The sequence below is a fragment of the Choloepus didactylus genome, chromosome 6, assembly GCF_015220235.1.
Source record: "Choloepus didactylus isolate mChoDid1 chromosome 6, mChoDid1.pri, whole genome shotgun sequence".
Lineage (NCBI taxonomy): Eukaryota > Metazoa > Chordata > Mammalia > Pilosa > Megalonychidae > Choloepus > Choloepus didactylus.
The window spans coordinates 93927779-93946774 of NC_051312.1; the positions used below are offsets into that span (position 1 = coordinate 93927779).

The window sequence follows — 18996 nt, forward strand, 5'->3', positions numbered from 1 at the left end:
TAGCCTTCTTGGTAAAACAAAACAAATAAAGCACTACTCTAAATGTACACATTGATTGTCAGACACCTTCTGCTTTCAGAAATGTTAAAAAGTAAAGAAGAAATGTGCTTAAAATCAAGGAAGGGGGATAAACCACGAGTTGGCCTTCTGGGAGATGCTGTATCTAGAGAAGCATTCAGTGGCAGGCACACAAAGGGCAGTTTTCTCAGCTCCTCCTCCTCTGTCTTTTTCCAACTGCCCTCTGGTTAGGCCTCCAAAACAGGAGGATTCACACTTGTCCTGTGGTGTTTTGACTAAATGGCTATTTGCAGACAATGTTTTATTTCTTCTCCTGGTTATAGAGATAATACTTGGAGTATTTTACACAGTAATTTTTCATCTCAGGGCCTTTGCATTAGCTATTTCTTCTCTCCAGAACACTCTTGTCCTAGATTTCATCTCTTCAATCAAATGTCCCCTCTACATACCAGCCTTCCTTCACATTCCAGCTTAAGTTGGTTGGATCTCCCATCAATCATTTCTTCCCAGCACTTACTAGCATTTGGAATTAATTGTGTATTTATTGCTTTATTCCCTGTCTCTTCCCAACAAGACTGCAAGCTTCTTACAAGTGAGGACTTAGTTGAGTAGACACTCAAGAAATTTTCTTGGGTAATTGAAAATACAGAAAGCATAAAGAAAATAATAAAGACAATATGTGTCTCCACTACTCAGAGACACAGTTAACATCTTGATGCATAGCTTTCCTTCCAGACCTTTCCTGCATGCAATTTAGTTTTTTTTAAAGGATGCAACCTTTCCATTTATATTGCTGTTTTAGTTTCCTAGGCTGCTTAAAGCAGGTACCATGAAATGGTTCAGCTTGAACAATGGGAATTTATTAGCTTGCAGTTCTGAGGCTGAGAAAAATGTCCAGTCAAGGCATCATCAAGGCAATGCTTTCTTCCTGAAGACCAGCTGCCATGATCCTTAACTCCTCCACCACATGAGGCACCTGGTGGTGTCTGCTGGCCTCTCCCTTCTCTTCTGGGTTTCATTGCTTTTGGCTTCTTGCTTCCATGGCTCTCTCTCTCTCTCTCACTCTCTCTGTATTCACTTGGTTTATAAAGGACTCCAGTAATAGAACTAAGATCCAGCATGAATGAGGCAGGTCACACCTTAACTGAAGTAGTCTCATCAAAAGGTCTTACCTGCAATGGGTTTACACCCACAGGAATGGAATAGATTGAAGAATATGTTTTTCTGGGGTACATACAGCTTCATACCACCATAATTACTTTTGTCTTCTGCTCTGCTTCCCTCACTTTTTATATTACGAATATCTTTTTACATTCATACGACTATGTGGCCATCACTGTTTTTAAGGGTGGGTTGGGGGTGGGGGGAGCATACTATTTCCTGGTATGGAATAACCCTAATTGATTTAACCTCCCCCGCAGGCAGACATTTAGGTAGTTTAGTCCTCCATTTTGACAAGCAGAGTTGCAAATGAGCATTTTTGCACAGATACCTTTGTACAACTGTCTGCTTATTTCCATTCAAGCAACAACACTGAGTCAAAGGGTATGTACTGATTACTGGATTTTGGATGACTAGTGAGAATGGGGCCACTTCTCAGGTGAGGGATTCTACTTTGCACAAAGGACTTTGCAATGTTTGGAGGGGGACGACAAAGAGACAGGAGGCAGGCCCATCTCCATCTTTTGGGCGAATACTGTGTAGTTGGAGAAAGTTATGAAATCCCCTAGGGTCCCACCTCTCAGTGTCAAGCCCCTGAGAACATTCTTTTGTAATCTTCTTTTGTAGATCAGTAGTAATATTCAGCTATTTTTCTGAATAGCTGCCTGGAGTGACAGGTTCAGTTCTAGCAATCTTATGTGAGATTTTTTTTTTTAAAGTGAACTATCTTTAAAGGTTTTATAATATATAGATATATGCACGTACATGCCAGTAAGGTGCATTTTATAATTAAATTCTGTAATTATACCTGACTGAACCCACAAGTTAATAAAGCACAGTTATAAGCCACCAACTAACCCCAATTTCAATTCAAAGGGTAAAATCACTATTTTCTCTCTCCCAACATATTTAATAGCCAGTATAAAACCAATTAATATAATTTAGATTCATTTGGAACTCCCATTTCTGTCATTGGTTCCTTGAAATTCTGGTTGAGCTGAAATTTAGAACAATTTCATGTCACCAGTGTCCCCAAACAAATGCAACCTGACATTGAGTAAAAACCTCTAGTTTGGGGACAAAGAATGTTTAAAAACACTGACTTCACCATTGTCTAGGGTCCACACTATCAAAATCTGATTCTCCCTGCCTCACATAGCTCTGCTGTCAACTGCCTTCACTGCAGAAGATATTGGAGTTGTCACTATGATGATGAAGGTGTAGGTTCTTCATATGTAAACAGTATGTCACACATAGTAATGTATGTTCCATCCTTTGTCTCACCTGGTTCTCATAATAGCCTTGGGAGGTTGGCCTGCCGGGTTTATTGGGCTCATTTTACAGATGAGCCAACCGGGAGACTCAGAGCAGAGGAGGGATGTTTCCTAGATCACACAGCAATAAGAGGCAGAACTGAGGCTCAAACTGACATCTTTCAACTCCTTGTTCAGGGCCTTTTCAACTGTGTCAGGACAAAGGTGGAAGGGCCTGCCAATGGGGCCAGGCTGGTTAATGAGGCATCCCTCTTCCTCTTCCCCTGGATGATTTAAGCTCCATGGTGCTCATGTAAATGCATCCACTAAACTTCAGTATGGCAAGTATTTATCTAAACCAGGTAAGTAATGGGTTGGCTCTGAGTAGCAGATGGTAAAAGCAAGGTAATGGTATAACTGGGTGGTTGAAAGAACCAGTTCAGTGCTGGACAGACTCTACTTACCAATATGAATTAATGGTGCTAGGAGATATTAATTATGTTCAATGGGCTTACTCTGCAAAATACAAAGTAGGCAACTTTTATTTTTAAATATTACTTGTCTATGAAATCTCAAAGTCTAAGAACCACTGATTTATACAACCACAGACAAGAAGTTCTAGTATTTTTAGTATTTTTTTTTTTTAAATTACTTAGCCTCTAGTCACTGTTCTAATGTTTCCCATGTGCTTGGAGATGGGCAGTCCCCAAAGCTGGAGTCCTGGCTGTGACCCTCACCAGCTGAATGACCAGTGGGCCACCTAACCTCTCAGAGCCTCAACTGTGAAGTGAGAAGAGAATATCTCCTGTTCTAGTTTGCTAATGCTGCTGGAATGCAAAATACCAGAAATGGACTGGCTTTTATAAAGGGGGTTTATTTGGTTACACAGTTACAGTCTTAAGGCCGTAAGTGTTCAAGGTAAGGCACCAACAATTGGGTACCTTCAGTGGAGGATGGCCAATGGTGTCTGGAAAACCTCTGTTAGCTGGGAAGGCATGTGGCTGGCATCTGCTTGCTCCCAGGTTGCGTTTCAAAATGGTGTTCTTCAAAAATGTCATTGTCAGCTTTCACAGCCATCTTCAAAACATCTGTCTCAGCTGCTGCAAGCTCCTTCTGTCTAAGCTCTTATATAGTGCTCTAGTAAACTAATCAAGGCCCACACTGAATGGGCAGGGCCACATCTCCATGAAAATTATCTATTCAGAGTTATCACCTACAGTTGGATGGGTCACATCTCCATGGAAACAACCTGATTTGAAGGTTCCAATCTAATCAACACTAATATATCTGCCCCACAAAACTGTATCAAAGATAATGGCGTTTTGGGGGACATAATACATCGAAACCGGCACATCTCCCTAATGGGGTTGCTGCTAAGACTGCATGAAATATGTGAGAAAGCCTGCTTAGGGCATGGTGTGTTGTAGGTGTCTGGCGGGCATCAGTCCCCCCGCCTGCCCCTGAAGTGAAGGTGCTGCGTGCTTGGGGCTTAGGGTCAGAAATGCTCTTTGATATCATTTGACTTGACTCTCTCGTTTTACAGACGGGAAAACCAAGACTCAGAGAGGGATGCTGAGTTGTCTAAGGTCACACCGCAGGGTACTGGCTGAGGTGGGACCAGAAGGCACATCTCCTGAACCTCCATCTTTGGCTCTTTCTATGGTAGCAGGGTGGTGTTGTTATCTCTTCAAGGTAACACCCAAAGTAAACCACGATGTAAGTAGATTGGAGATAAATGCCAGCATTAACAATATTTTGTTGGGTAGCTTAAAGGCAAACAATAACTCTGACGAAAGACTAAATGTCTAAAATATGCTTTCTGATTAGCACTTAACTCAATACCTGCTGGGTGCTGTTCTGTGACCTTTAGAAACATGGATTCATTTAATCATCATTACATCTTATGATCTTAGTAGTATTATCATCCCTATTCTACAGACAAGAAAACTGAGGCATCAAGAAGTTAATTAAGTTGCTCAGGGTTATACAACTTATGAGTTGGCAGAGCTGGATTTGAATCCTAATCATTTGGCTCCAGAGTCCATAGCATAATTACTATGCCATGTTAGTTCTCGCCTTGAAACATGAATTGCTTTTTTCTGTGTATACAATTATATACATATACATTACTTGAGAATAATATGATAATCATAATGACAATCATAATAGTAATAATAGGGGAAAAAATCAATCCAAATAGAGATAGGCAATTCCCCATGATTCTATTTGGAAATTTACTCATTAAGTTGAGTTGAGTTGAGTCTCCTAAATAGCCATCTTCCTTCTCCCCTTTTCCACCCTTTCCTGCTGTCCATGCCATTCCCTCTGCCTGGAATTCCTGTCCTCCCTTGTCTGACTTCAAGCCTCCTTGTCTTTCGAGACTCAGCTCAGATGTTATGAGTTCTGGGAAAACCTTTCCGACGATGCATCTAGTCACAGTTGGTAAACATTCCCTGAGTTAGCAATGGGGTTTGATGTTGCATCATATGATGATGATAATAAAGATGATGATTTTGCCCCAAGAACTTTCCCAGTGGTCTCAGATCATCCCACTAGTCAGTTATGCACAGGAGGAGATCAGCTGTACTTCACTGAGGCATGGATGTGCCTATTTAATTCTCTCAACACCGCAAACATTTATGGAGTGCCTTCCTTGTCCCTGGCATTTTCACATGTTACTGCATTTGATAACCTCCTCAAGACTTTGGGACAAATACTGTCACCTTTGTTTGAGCAGGAGGACATTGCTTGGAAAGTCAGATATCTTTTCCACACCATGCTGCCTGCTGAGTGGTGGAGCTGGGATCTGAAGACAGGTTCCTAAAGCCCTTCTATAAGGGAAAGCTCTTTTTGTAACCGTCATAATAAAATTGATTCTGGTAAGAATCAGCACTAGATGCTAAACTGAAAGGGAGGTTTTTAAGGAACAGGCTATTTATGCAGTCTTGTAGTATCTCCCTACAAAATACTTATTATAAAGGGAAAAATGGCAGTGGGAGAAACTGGAAACCATCTTAAACAGGAGATCAAAATTAACATGACCAATTAGGTGCTAACGGGCTTGGAGGAGGACTCAACATCCTTTATGTAGTATTGCTGTCCTATTTTAACTTTTCTGTTAAAATGTATATGTTACACACAATTTCCCATTTTTAAGTGGACAGCTCAGTGGCATTAAGTTCACTCACAAAGCTATGAAACCACCACTGCCATCCATGACCCAAATGTTTTCATCACCCCAAATAGAAACTATGTACTCATTAAGCAACAACTCCCCAATAGGTAATAATAATTCTGTAACTGGAAAAAAGTTATTAATTGAAAAGCAAAGAAGATGTACCCTCTTTCCTCAGGGGCTCACAGGCCAGCAATGGCATGTGCCAGTGGAACCGGTAACAGCCATGTTCCCTTCCAGAAGGGGCTTCCTGCTGGGTGAGGTGCTGCGGGGCTCTCGCTCAGTTCTCTGTCCTCCTTCTCTCCCCTCTCTCCCACTCTCCCTTCCTCCCTCTCAACTTCCCCGCCATCCCCCACAAACACCCATAGTTTGAAATCTCCTCTCTTGCCATCCCTACAGCAGGCCAGGATAATTCCCTCGCCTTGGTTTTATGGTTCTGGCTGTGATGAGTCACTTTGCAGACATCTGTGGGTTCCTGTCAGAGCTGGTTATCTGTCTGAGGAGGGATGTTAACATTTACAGCAGTAGCAGGAATGTGTGACAGTTCAAGAACGCGAGGTGCCAGCTACCTTTCTGAGCTGCAGGTGGGTTTTATGGAAGCAGAATATTGCCACTTATTATTTATTTCACTTTTTATTTTTAAAATGTGATTAATATAGCTCACCAATAAATTTGGCCAAGTACAAGTATTTATGAAGCACCCTTGGCAGACGGTGCGACGGGGCCTAATTGCAGTGAGGCCTAGACAGCTGCATGAAGTGAGCATCCTCCCGCCTGAAAATGAAGCAGCCTTGTGTTATGTGCTTTTGAAGCAGCGGCTCTCATTGTAAGGTGCCCAGGACTGAGCCAACGAGGTCTGCTAGCAAGCAAGGGGTGCACAGGGAAAGGGGGAGAGGTCTGCTTGGAAACTCACAGAAGCTGAGAGGCTGGCTCTGCCATGCTGGGGAGAGAGCTTTGGAGACAGGCAGCCAGGCTGAGGTTCAATTCTCAGCCCAGTCAAGTGAGCTGGGCAAGCAACCCAACCCCTCTCAGCCTCAGTTTCCCCATTTGTAAAATGGGAATGAGATGTCAGTTGCTAAGGGTTGCCAAAGGGTTTAATAAGATGACATTTGCAAAGTGCCCACCCCAGTGCCTTCCAAACTAAGGGTAATCAGATATTTTTAGCTTATGTTTATAAGAGAATGGGCTATGGAACAAGACAGCTTCGTTTTGAACTCTTACTATGTGAGATTTTGGGCAGTTAATGAACCTCTCTGTGTCTTAGTTCCTGCAGCTGCAAAATGGCGATACAAAAGAGTTGTAGCAAAAATTAAATGTGATAATCCATACTTGGTATTCAGTCAGCACCTAACACAGCTGCTGTTGTTGTTATTTCTTCCCTTCCTTTCTACCCATCTCCTGGTGAATTCCTACTTATCCTCTGAGGCCCAGTTCAAATACCTCCTCTACTGTAAAGCCTTCCCTGATCTCCTTTAGTAGGAATGATAACAGCCCCCTCTCTGTTCCCACGACCCTTTGTACATGTCTGTCATGCTCACTTTCACAGCCTGACACCCCCTATTTTACAGGAGACCCTCTGTCCTGCATCCCGGCTACAGAGCTGCCCAACCCCATCAACTCACAGCACACAGAGGAAGGGGTGATATTGGTTTTCCACCCCGAGTGGAGGGGACATAGCTATGTCCTCTGTAATCCAGTAACAGCAGCAGCACCCTGGTGGGAAAGCATAGCCGGTGCCCAGAGGCCATGCCTAGCGCTCAGGAGGTGCTAGGGGAATGCATGCTGCTGAAAGAAGGGTGAATAGTGAGGATTTTTAGCAGCCACCACCTCTCCCTGTCAACAGTTTGACCAGGACCAGGTGACAGTGCTGGCCTGGGAGAGGAAAGGCTTGTCTCTTTGGGGCTTTTGGATCCAAAAGGTGGAGCAGCGACCATAGACCCAGTGACCACAGACTCATCTGTGCATTTCAGGTGAGTCCAAAGCTCAGAGCTAAAAAGAGGGCGGACTGCTCATAGGCTCCCTGTGGGAAGGAAGTATGGGATGTGCCTGCTTTGGGAGGCGTGGCTCTGGAATCTGGGACATGGTATCTGGGAGACAAGCCCAGATAAGGTTCCTCTGGGAAATGGAAGCTCTGGCTGGAATGACTTCCCAGGTCCCAGCCAGCTCTAAGGTCCCACACGCACACACTGGGGAAGCTGACTTGGTTTCCTCATTGGTCCAACGAGATCATTCCTGCAGGGATTATCTGCCAGCTTCTCCAGTTGGACTCCCGCTGCTCTGTTTTCCCTCTCCAGGGATCCCACTGGGATCATCCGCTTTCTTCAAAGCAGAATCCAGGAAGCCTTCCAGCCACCTCTCCCCATCCCCTACTCCACCCTCCTTTTCTTTAATTGTCCTCCAACCACCCCAGCCCATTCTGGATTCAGACTAAGGTAAAGGAAGATCAGATCTCACTTTCATCAAGCACCAACTTGTCCCTGGACAAAGAGACACCTAAATGGGAATTCATCATTCTTACATCCTCATTGGTTTCAGCAACTGTCAGGCCTCTATTTCAAAGTGAAAGACCCTCTCAGCTGGGAGCCGAGGCTGACTGTGGCCTCGGTAATGAAACACCCTTAACAGCTGTACAAAAGCAAAGATGAAAATCTATTCTTTGTTTTACAGTCTCTGCAAGTGAGAAAGCCACCAGCCCTGCCTGGGGGGTCAGTATTGACTGGAGGTCAGGGATATAGGTGGACTTCATTCCGGAAAGGGAAGGAGAATGAGGAGGAGGGAGAAGGGGGTGGCTGTCATGGAGCAGATCTACGGTCCAGGGAGGAAAAGCACTGAGAAGGAAACTCAAATCCTTCACATTGTGACCCGTGGAACTTCTTTGTGAGGTTCTGTTACTCCCCCACCTATTGGATGGTGTGTGTGTGTGTGTGTGTGTGTGTGTGTGTGTGTGTCTGAGAGAGAGAGAGAGAGAGAGAGAGAGAGAGAGAGAGTGAGAGAAAGAGCGTTTCAGATTTCCTGAAATCCATTTTAATCACCTTCTGCAATCCACAACACTGTGATTACAAGGCTCTTATGCTCAAGTACAAAAAAACTCACTGAGAAAGCAACATTAAGCTTGAAAGCGGAAACATGAAAATTCATGAAACGCACAATTAAAGATGCAATGACAATGTTAATTCTCCCCTTTGCCACTGGGGATTACCAACGGAAGGGGCAAATCGAAACCCTTGGGGATCTGTCACCGCCATCGGGAACCCTGACCCCAGCCAGGCCTGCTTGCTCCAGGGATTCCGTTTTGCTCCTGCTGGAGGCCAGTCCCCGGGGCTCAGCATTCAGTGTCTGAGCCTCAGGGGGAGGGGGGAGGGGCAGGTCCAGCCTGAAAGGGGAGGAGGGGCGTGTGTTTGAGAAATGATCCCCAAAGCTTGCTCTCACCTGCTGGAAAGGCATGGGCCAACCTTGACGTTCTTTGGCACAAATCAAGGGAGTTCAAGAGGGGTACGAATTGCAGTCACTCCCATCAGAGTAGCTCTAGTCCCCAAACCTTTCCTCCATTCACATCCTTAACCCCCTAGTCCAGGGCTCTAACTCTGCTTCCATCTCAATTCGCTGCCACCACCCTGCATTCCCAATCCACTGGGTAGGCTCGTTTCCAGCCCAATCTTCCTAAATAAAGAGTCCCCCTCCTCCCCTCTCAATGTCACAGGAACATAGCAGGACACAAAATTGTAGCTGAAATAGGAAAAAATAAATGTAGAAAGGTAGAAGGAAATTAACCAAAATGTTCACCGATCACTTTTGGATTTGGTGCCTGCAGGGCAGAGGTGGGATGGAGAGGGGATTAACAGGGATTTATTCCTTTTTGGACCTGTGCAAATTTTCCACAAGGAGGACGACTTACAGTCAAGAAAAAAATAAAATAAACTTTAAATGTCACCTATGCTCAAAATCTTTCTGTAGTTCCTTATTTTACAGAATATATGACAAAATATAAGCCTGGAGCCTGGTATTCACAACCGTCTAAGATCTGATCCTCACTGGCAGGGTGGTGTCCTAGGGGAGTGACCTGTGCGGTCACTCAGGGCCTGGCACGCAGAGTGTCCCCCACTTGGTCAAATGCTCTGCTAACACCGTCTCGAAATTGTTAATAATTTTTGAACAAGAGGTCCTACATTTTCATTTTGCACTGTGTCCCACAAGTTCTGTAGCTGGGCGTGCTCACCATTGTGTCTTCGTCAATGGAAATAGTCCAATTATATTCCCAATGGAACAGTGCACATGCCTCTGGATTACTGTGCCCGGATGAGGGTCTCCCAGGCTGCAGCCCGCAGGGTTAGGAAGCCAGGCTGTGTGGGTGGAGTCAGAGGGAATTAGGGATATTCAGTCTGGCGGTGAGAATGGGCAGGGGATGGATGAAACTCTCTTCCAACACCCATTCATTCATTTAGCCAATGTTTATTGGGCACCTTGAGCACTATTCTAGGCTCTGTGAGTACAACTGTGAACAAAGCAGATCAAATCCCTGCTCTATTGATCTTAAGTTCTAGTCATAATAAATAAATAAACAATAGTAAATAAACAAGTATCTATGTTGGGTAGTGCTATGAAGACAAAGCAGGATAAAGGGCATAGAGAGGGCTGTGGGGCACATTATTTGATTTTAAGCTTTTGGATTACAGAAATGTGTAAGATGTAAATAAATACACAGACGATTATAATAAACTATGGAATTTGCCATGGTAGGGATTGGATGGGAGCATAAATGAGGAATAACTTACCCAGCCTGGGGAGGGCAGAGGAAACTATGAAGAGGGCTGGGGTTTAGTCCACTTTCAATTTTCTCCCTTTGTTTTCCCCAGTCCTCAAACCAGCAGGAACCACATCCTATTGACTGTGCCTTAGGAATCGTCCCTCCATTCCCACCACCATGAACTTGCACAGGTCACGTCCCCTGAATCACTGCAATAAAATCAGATCTGATATTCTCTTCTCCTGCTACCCCCTCTCCTGGGTATTCATACTCATTCTTGGTTCTTCAGCCTAAATCTAACTCTCCAGCCCTTGCCTCTTTTTTTTTTTTTTCTGGAGGAGAAAAGAATTTATTTACCATTTTGCAAGATAGAGCGCACAGCCAGAAACGTGGTGGGCTGGCGCGCCCCGACCTCATTTTTGAACTCCTGACCTGAGTTTCAACAGCTTTCATTCCTTAGGACTCTCTGCACCTGGTTTTTCCTTCTTTTCTCTACAAGCAGGTGAAGCTTTCTAATGCTCCATGCTGGTCTCAGGCACTATCTCTATTTGGCCTCCAGGGGCCTCTGTAACAATCATAAGATCCTATCTTCATTGATACATGGGCATCTCAAGGGGCTTGCCAAGGATACCAGAAGTCTGAGAGCAGAGTAAGGTACTATTTAATAAATAAAGAAATTGAGGCACAGGTGGGTGGAGAGGGCTGTCCAGGGCACCCCAGTAGCAGAGCAGGGCTCTGTTCTTTCTGTTGCACTCCTCACCTGCACCTCAGTTTGGGTTGCTTTTTCTGCTTTCTCTATGTTAGCTCCAGGGCCTGCCCTGACCCTAAGATTCTAGGTTTCACCGCTCTGATAGGGCTCTGGGTGCGGGCGAGAAGAGGTAGGCAGGACATTAGCTTGGCTTCTTCAGAAATCCAAATTCATCAGTGCCCTAGTGCTAACAGGATCTGAAGACACTTGGAACATTCACATGGGCCTGAAGTATAAGGCAGAATGTCAATATATTAATTGACATTGAGGTTCAAAACTGTCCATATTAGTCTGACTGGAGCTTTCTACCTCAGAAGCCAAATGATCCTCAGAAAGTTACTGGGTGGGTATAGTAAATTACAAAAGACATTCCTCATTTATTCTGTGACACTTTAGAACTAAAGCTTAATATCCATTAGGCACAAATCCCTAATTATTGTCCCCCTTCACAGATGAAGAAACCGAGACTCAGAGGCTAAGTAGCTTGCTCAGGTACACACAGAGAGCATGTGGAAGAGCTGGGCTTCAAACTCAGGCTACCTGGCACCAAAGCCCCCTGGTTTAATCACTGAGAGATACCAGATAGAAGGTGTGGCCATAGAGAACAGAGTGATCAGCTTTGTCTACAAGTCAAGTTGATGTTTAACATATTACCCATGACAGTGCTCTGCAAATGTACTGCAGCCATCCAAATGGGAATGACTTTTCTAGAAAATGCTCTCTCTTAAATAAATCTTTATAACCAAGGTTTTATTTTAAATGTACTAGATGAGAGTTGCTCCTTTCTAAGGATCTATTAAAGGACTCCTCCTACAAAGTAAGTAAATGGTTTTGGTTTTGAAAATGAATAATCACTCCTGATTTACTCACTACATAGTAAACCGGCTGGAGTCAAAAGTGCATTGTGTGGTGTGCTGGTTTGGATGTATTATGTTCCCCAAAATGCCATTATCTTTGATGCAGCCTTGTGTGGGCAGGAAACCTATTGGTGTTGATTGGGCTGCAGACTTTTGATTGGATGTTTCCATGGAGATGTGATCACTGAACTGTGGGCGAGATCTTTCATTGGATAATTTCTATTGAGGTGTGGCCCCGCCCATTCAGCATGGGCTTTGATTAGTTCACTGGAGCACTATATAAGCTCAGACAGAAGGAGCAAGCCTTGCTTCAGCCAAGAGGGACACTTTGAAGAATGCACAGGAGCTGGGAGAGGAACTGCAGTTTACAGAGACATTTTGGAGATGGCCTTTGAAAGCAGACTTTTGCTCTGGGGAAGCTAAGAGAGGACAAATGCCCCAAGAGCAACTGAGGTTGACATTTTGGAGAGAAGCTAAAGCCTAGAGAGGAACGTCCTGGGAGAAAGCCATTTTGAAACCAGAACTCTGGAGCAGATGCCAGCCAAATACCTTCCCAGCTAACAGAGGTTTTTCCGGACACCATTGGCCATTCTCCAGTGAAGGTAAACAATTGTTGATGCATAACCTTGGACACTTTATGGCCTTAACACTGTAACTGTGTAACCAAATAAACCCCCCTTTATAAAAGGCAATTCATTTCTGGTGTTTTGCATTCTGGCAACATTAGCAAACTAGAACATGTGGGGACTGAGACCTCAGGGTCCAATTCCAGATCAGCATCAACCACATTGCCTTGGACACGTGAGCCACTTGGCCTCAGTTTTCCTTATCTGCAAAACAGACATGGTAATACCTACCATGCAGGATTTTTTAGGGGGCAATAGAGGAAATGTGTGTAAAGTACTTAGCATAGATCCTGCATACGGCAAGTACAATTTTTATTTTTATTTTTTTCACTTATCAAATTTACTATCCAATTCAGCTATTCAGGTTACCTCTATCATCATCATGGTCATTATAATTTTTATTCAGCTGTCCAATTTAGCTATTCAATTTGTGATGATGATGAGGATGTTGATAATTCATTTTCAATTTTCTTTCCAATCCAACTCATGCATTTGTAATAAAACTCTAACCTCAGTGCTGACATCAGCAGCAGGAACCACACCCTTGGGGTCCTGACCACACTGGATCTGCACGATTTTCTCCCTCATCAGCCCTGTTTTTATCCCAGAGCCAGGCACAGACTGGGAGGGCTGTGAGGGGACTTGGCATTCCTTTGTACCTGAGAGACACAGATCCTTCCTGCTTGGGCTAAGTGGGCAGGTGGCTATTTTCAAGGCTGATTCACAGCCTGTCTGATGTCAACCAATCCCAGCCCCAGCATCATTTTGGTGCTGTGAGCATGACTGGGCCTCGCCCAACAACAGTCTGGACTGGAAGGGCTGTCAGGGGGGTTAGCTCTGAGGGTCAGGTAATGTGTGGGCCAAACACAGCCTTGGCTTAGTGAAGGCTCTGCTTCCCCTAAAGATTCTGGGGGAAGAGGCTTGGCCAAACATTCTACTGCCTCAAAAGATGCTAAAGTGAACTGGTAAGTGCAGCTCTTTGCCCAGTTTCCTGGGAGAGGAGCAGCCACTCACCCCAACTCTCTGCAGGCCAAAAGCTGCTCGCAAGGGCATTGGAGTCAGGGGGATTTGAGGCAAGCCTAGCTCTGCCTCATCTTAGTTTTGTGACCTTAGATAAGTTATTAAACCTTTCTAAGCCTCAGTTTCTTCATATGCAGAGAATATGCACCTCCCAAGGGAAGGTGAGGGTAAAATTGGGTAACTCATGATTAACCATCAATAAACACTGGTTCCTTTTCCCCTTTCCTTCAGATATGTCTCTGCATGTAACATAGATAAGCCCCCAGGTAGGAAAGTTATGAAATGAGTTGGTAAACGATAAAGGGAAGAGAAAGAAACATTTCTGGCGCACTTACTGTCTGTCAGGCATTGGGCTAGGGGCCCTTTATAGATGCTGTTCTCAAAGTGGCTCTGGAGGAAGGTTATTACCTAATCCCCTTTAAAAGTGATAAAACCGAGACTCAGGCTAAGCCATGGACATGAGGTCACACAGCTTGGGCAGTGGCAGCCAGGATGCCACTCCAGGTCCCACCTGCCCTCATTTTACAAAGCAGAAGTTCCCAAAGCCTGGGCTCAGTCTGGGACATCAGAGTCATCTGGGGCACTGGTTAAACATACAGATTCCTGGGCCCCATCCCAGGCCTAGGGAAATAGAATCAATAGGGATGAGGCCCAGGAATCTGTATTTTCAATGAAACAAACCAAAACAAACAAACACCAAGCACTCTGCCACTGGGTGTATCTTGTGGGCAGCCAGGTTTCATAACCACTGTTTATTACTGGGATAATTATCATCATTGTCATGGTTGTCACTGTCAAACTCCCATAAAAATTCCATGTCCAGATCTGCTTACTGATTTATAAACATCTGGAAACATAAGGAATGTCAGGGTGACCAAGGAAATCTGAACACTGAATTTGCTCTCCAGTAACTGCTGGCTTTCAAAGGGTGACACATTTAGTATTCTAATCTACAAGGCATCAGCCAGGCGCCTGCACAGACCTTTCTTAGATTCCTGACCAACACTCATTAAGCAGCTCAAGACAATGTGTTCCTAAGTAAGTGTGTTCAGAGGGAGGCCATTGGCATTTTAATCTCATTAGTGAATTGAAGCCCTAATGGGCAGTAGCCACAGCTACCCTCTTGCCCCTATGGGGGAAAATTCTTCACATCCTGACACTGGCTGCCCACCCCTCTGCCATTTCCCACCCATCCTCTCCAGCTTTGCATCCTCAGCTGAGCCAGGAGCAAAAGGCTCTGGAAAACCAGACCTTGATGACTTCCAGGGCAGTGGCTGCAGACAGCTCGTTAACCAGCTCAGGTAACCAGGTTGCCTATTACCCCAGAGTGGACGGACACTGAATTATCTCCCCAGCCTGACTGGTTGAGTTGGCACCAGGCCACAGACACTGCTTCCTGAATTCATTTGTCTGGGTCCCCTCCCCCATCAACACCCTTGATAGAAGCCAGACGAGGCTTTGGGGCCTTGGGAAAGAAGCATCCATAAACAATCTTCCCAGCATAAAGCCCTCATTGTTGGAGGAAGAAGGCATGGGGGAGAAGGCATAAGAGGGAGTGCTTATCTTTTGTCAGCTCTGGACAGCAGAAAGGACCCAAGTGAAAAATGACCTGATACATTAACAGATGGAGGAATATGCAAAATATGTAACTGTGGCCATCTACTTCCCTGAGATAGGAATAGCGAGGGCTTTCTTGGCAAATGCTCATGCACACACACATTAACACATGCACACATTCATTATTCTGCTCAAACTAAATCAAGAAGCAAATGTAAAACAGTCTTACCCATCTATTCATCCATCCATCCATCCATTCATGCAACCATTTATCCTTCCAAAGATCCATTCATCCTTCCAACTATCCAATCAACCGGTCACTTGTTTATTCAAACATTAACTTAGTGCCTTCCATGAGCCATGAACTATGCTGGGAAAGCAGCAATAATCTAGATCAGAGATTTCTAATTGAGGGAGATATCATTATTGGCAGAATTTTGGAATCAATATGTTGGCTAACTAACCATTGTCTATAACCAAATCAATGTTTTGCACAATATATGTAAGAGTTCCTATGATGAATATACATTGCTTTAAAACATTACTGAATCCATAGTAGCTTTCTGTCATAATATATTTTCTCAACCAGTGAAAAACAAGTCTAAATATTAACCACCAGGAGATTTTGGACATGCTCTAGACAAGCAAAAAGTAGAATCATATGCATAGTTTCAAACGGAGACGATACAACCACAACAATAACTAATAAAGCACCTTATGTCAGCCATTTTTCTAAGTGCTTTACTTGTTAATCCCCACAACAGATCTATAAGATAAGTGTTACTATTATCCCCATTTTACAGAGGGTAAAACCAAGGCACAGAGAGCTTTTAGAACTTGTCCAAGGTCACACAGCAGTCAGGGCAGAGCTGGGATTTGAACTCAGGAAGTACAGCTCCTGACTCAGTGCTTTTATCTGTCCTTATAATGGTGGACAAGAGCAATGTGTCCAAATACTCATTTTAAAGATGGTGAGACCAAGATTTGGAGAGGTCATGAGACATGCCCAATGTCACACAGGGCATTCTTGAGAAAGTTGTGGTAAGAATTCAGCTTTCCTGCCTTCCATTCTACTTTCACTGTTGTTTAAAGAAATCAAACTGCTCCCCAAAATTCAAGTCAAAATAACCTGGGCTCAAGGACAAAGAAAACAGAAGGGAAACTATAAAGCGCAATGGGGAAAAATGCTGTCTTTTGTGAAATCTGGAGCAGTTTTCTTTTCCTGGGTTGTTACCTTGCTTAGAATATCCTTGGGAGAAATTCCTGATGCACAGGCAGAAGGACCCAGGTTGTGCTGGAAGTACTGGGGACTGAGGGTCCCCAGCTGAAGTAGCTTTATTTCAAGCATAAAAGTCCTTTTGGTAGAGCAGCCCTGGCTACACAGACTTCATTCCTCCCTAATTAGCACCTCTCAACTGCACAGCCAGGGAGCCCGAGGAATGAAGGTCCAGCCCCCGAGCAAGAGGTGCCCAATTAAATCTCCGTGGCCTGACTCTGGAACTGGCAACTGTGCCAGACTGAAAGGCGGGCTCAGGAAGTCACCGTTCGTATGAGGACAGATATTGGGAGGTAGCAGGTGACAGGGGGAAAAGTTTGGAGTCTGACGATCCTGGATAGGAATTCTGGATCCATTGGACTCACGGACATGGACAAGTTTCCTAATCCGAATCTACCACATGAGGATAATACCTTCCTTGTTTATGAGGGAACATATGCAAAGCATTCAGCACATTTTTTTTCCCTGAGAAATGAGAATATAAGAATATATTGGTGTTTTTCAAACTTTTTATCATAGTAGACTAATTGTTTCCCCCAGAGAAAATCTCATACCAATGCCTAAGAGATAACAGGGTTGATGCTGGGTTGATGAGGGTTTGGACTCCAAGGTTCTGTCTATTTTTCTCCGTTTTTGTCCACAGTGGCCCTGGAAATTACTCTCAGGAGCACAATTTGACCACATGCTCTCTAGCCCCCTTTCAACTGCTGTAAAGTAAAAGGAAGGAAGGAAGGGAGGAAGGGAGGGAGGGAGAAGGGAAGGAGGGATAGAGGCATTCAGGCATACTCTTGTCATCATTAACTGGGAGAAGATTTACATGTGTTGAACACCTTGAACACCATGGCGGAGATAAGCATGGTCCTTGCCCTCATGGGCTTGCACTCCAGTAGAGAAGTCAAGTCCTTTTAATTACCAACAGGTAATTAAAACATGAAAAGGTGATTAAAAAAAAAAAAAAAAAGGACTTTATGGGAGTACAAAGCAGGGTTCTGATTTAGTTTAGTGATCAGGGACGTCAGGGCCTAGAACATGAGATGGACTAGCACAGCGATGATGGTGGAAGAGAGAAGGGATTGGATTCATGAGATGTTAGAGGCGGCATTTCTAGGACTGACTGGCTATGGGGGCATGGCAGAGAGGGTGCTATCAAGTACGACATCTAGGTTTCTGGCCTGTAAGCCAGGTGTGAAGCTGAAAGTAGGTGATATAAAGGACAATATTCTATTAGCTCCATTGTCAGAATTACACAGCATCCAACATGCACCTGTGCCCACCAGTCAACACAACTGTCCGTGCTTCTGACTCAGGGAGACAGGCAGGAGGATCTGTGGCTGATTCCTTCTGCTCCCTGTGGAAAGCATTAAGGTCAAGAGAACTCTACAGGCCTACAAAAACATCTGTAGGCAGAAGCGTTTCTGGAAAGTACAGAAACTGCTTGCAGTAAATTAATAATAGATGTGCTGGACTGCTACTCCCTCAGAAATATTTACTCAGCCAGAATGGTTGCGCTCTAACAACCGGGAATGAGAACCAGAGCCTTACCTCAAACAGCCCTGGCTACCGAAAATGAAGAGACGTCATCCCTATCCTTCCCACTGCCAGTGGGGGGAAAAGAAATTTACTGATTGCCTCACTCAGGAATATGAGTCTGCCGGGAAACACTGGAAAAGGGAACTCAGATAAAGGCCCTGGGAGGGAGCTGCTGTAAGAGGCCAACAGATGATGGTTGCTGACGCTAATAATACAGTGCTGACCATGTGCCAAGCCCCGTTCTAAGTCTGATACCTATAGAAACACATTTAATCCTTATAACAACCTAGAACCTAGACACCAGTTTAGGCCCATTTCAGAGATGAAGGTGCTGAGACACAGAAAGGTTTCTTAAAGTTGCTCAGAATCAGCTAGGAGGTGATGGAGCTGGGACTCAAACCCAGGCAGTCTGGCCCCAGAGGGCATGCCCCTCATCACTTCGCTTTGGTGCCTCTTACTGCCTTTTCCAAAAGAGCCAAGAGAGGGGGGAGCTAAGAGGAAAGAGACCCTACATCAAACTGCCAAAGGTTCACTTGTACGGTACCATGGCTCCATGTCCCTGCTCTCTCTCCATTGTCTGTTGAGAACCCTGGACTCTTCCCGCTAGGCAAACATAGCATTTATTCCTTCATTTATTAGCTGTTCACGAGCATTTACTGGGTACGAGACACTGTATCAGGCTTAGGCTGGGCCTTCCATATGTGTACAAAATCTCCTCCTCTGAGAAGCTGCCCTGCCTTCTCTGGGGAGTGCCCATCTCTTCTTTTCTGAGCTCCAAACCAGCCTTCAGGCCACTAGGATGCCATTTCTCACAATAAGTTCAGAAACACAAAAGTTTCGTGGGATTCTGACAGGCAAAAAAGGGATTCTGGAGAAGTATGGGAAACATTCAGTTAAAAAAAAAGGCAAACAAGCATCTCCACTGCAGGACTTCTCAGCCTTTAGTGTGCTGAGAGCTACCAAGAGGGATTTGGTGTACAGGCTTCTCTGACTACTCAACAAGGAAACCCTCCCCCTGCCTTTTTTTAAAA

The 18996-nt window shown here is 44.6% G+C and overlaps 1 protein-coding gene across 1 annotated transcript in view; it reads right to left on the reverse strand.

Annotated features, from left to right (window-relative positions):
* TENM4 (teneurin transmembrane protein 4) overlaps positions 1 to 18996 on the reverse strand; it is a 771745-nt gene that overhangs the window by 441362 nt on the left and 311387 nt on the right. The window lies entirely within an intron of this gene.